Genomic DNA, 1,639 nt, shown 5'->3' on the forward strand with positions numbered 1-1,639 from the left:
CTTCATAATGGCTGCCAATCTTACTGGAGTGAGATGGTGTCTTAGGGGGTTTTGATTTGCATTTCTCTGACTGCTAGAGATGGTGAGCATTTTTTCATGTACTTGTTGATTGATTGTATGTCCTCCTCTGAGAAGTGTCTGTTCAGGTCCTTGGCCCATTTGTTGATTGGGTTATTTGTTATCTTATTGTCTAATTTTTTGAGTTCTTTGTATACTCTGGATATTAGGGCTCTATCTGAAGTGTGCAGAGTAAAGATTTGTTCCCAGGGTGTTGGCTCCCTATTTACCTCTCTTATTGTTTCTTTTGCTGAGAAAAAACTTTTTAGTTTGAGTAAGTCCCATTTGTTGGTTCTAGTTATTAACTCTTGTGCTATGGGTGTCCTATTGAGGAATTTGGAGCCCGAACCCACAGTATGTAGATCGGAGCCAACTTTTTCTTCTATCAGATGCTGTGTCTCTGATTTGATATCAAGCTCCTTGATCCATTTTGAGTTAACTTTTGTGCATGGTGAGAGAAAGGGATTCAGTTTCATTTTGTTGCATATGGATTTACAGTTTTCCCAGCACCATTTGTTGAAGATGCTATCCTTCCTCCATTGCATGCTTTTAGCCCCTTTATCAAATATAAGATAGTTGTAGTTTTGTGGATTGGTTTCTGTGTCCTCTATTCTGTACCATTGGTCCACCCACCTGTTTTGGTACCAGTACCATGCTGTTTTGGTTACTATTGCTCTGTAGTATAGTTTGAATTCTGGTATCGCTATACCACCTGATTCACACTTCCTGCTTAGCATTGTTTTTGCTATTCTGGGTCTTTTATTTTTCCATATGAATTTCATGATTGCTTTCTTTATTTCTACAAGAAATGCCGTTGGGATTTTGATTGGCATTGCATTAAACCTATAGAGAACTTTTGGTAATATCACCATTTTGATGATGTTAGTTCTGCCTATCCATGAACAGGGTATATTTTTCCATCTTCTTCTATTTCTCTCTTTAGGGTTCTGTAGTTTTCATTGTATAAATCTTTCACCTCTTTTGGTAGGTTGATTCCCAAGTATTTTATTTTATTTTATTTTTTGAGGATATTGTGAATGGAGTGGTTGTCCTCATTTCCATTTCAGAGGATTTGTCGCTGATATACAGGAATGCCTTTGATTTATGCATGTTGATTTTATATCCTGCCACTTTGCTGAATTCATTTATTAGGTCTAATAGTTTCTTTGTAGACCCTTTTTGTGTCTGCTAGGTATAGAATCATGTCACCTGCAAATAGTGATAATTTAAGTTCTTCTTTTCCTATTTTTATGCCTTTAATTTCTTTCGTCTGTCTAATTGCTCTGGCCAGTGTTTCGAGAACTATGTTGAACAGAAGTGGTGAGAGAGGGCATCCCTGTCTTGTTCCAGATTTTAGAGGGAATGCCTTCAATTTTTCTCCATTCAGAATGATGCTAGCCTGAGGCTTAGCATAGATTGCTTTTACAATATTGAGGTATGTTCCTGTTATCCCTAGTTTTTCTAGAGTTTTGAACATAAAGGGATGCTGTACTTTGTCGAATGCTTTTTCCGCATCTATCGAGATGATCATATGGTTCTTATTTTTAAGTCTATTAATGTGGTGAATAACATTAATTGATTT

This window comes from Marmota flaviventris, chromosome 9 (genome assembly GCF_047511675.1).
Source record: "Marmota flaviventris isolate mMarFla1 chromosome 9, mMarFla1.hap1, whole genome shotgun sequence".
NCBI classification, from domain to species: Eukaryota; Metazoa; Chordata; class Mammalia; order Rodentia; family Sciuridae; genus Marmota; species Marmota flaviventris.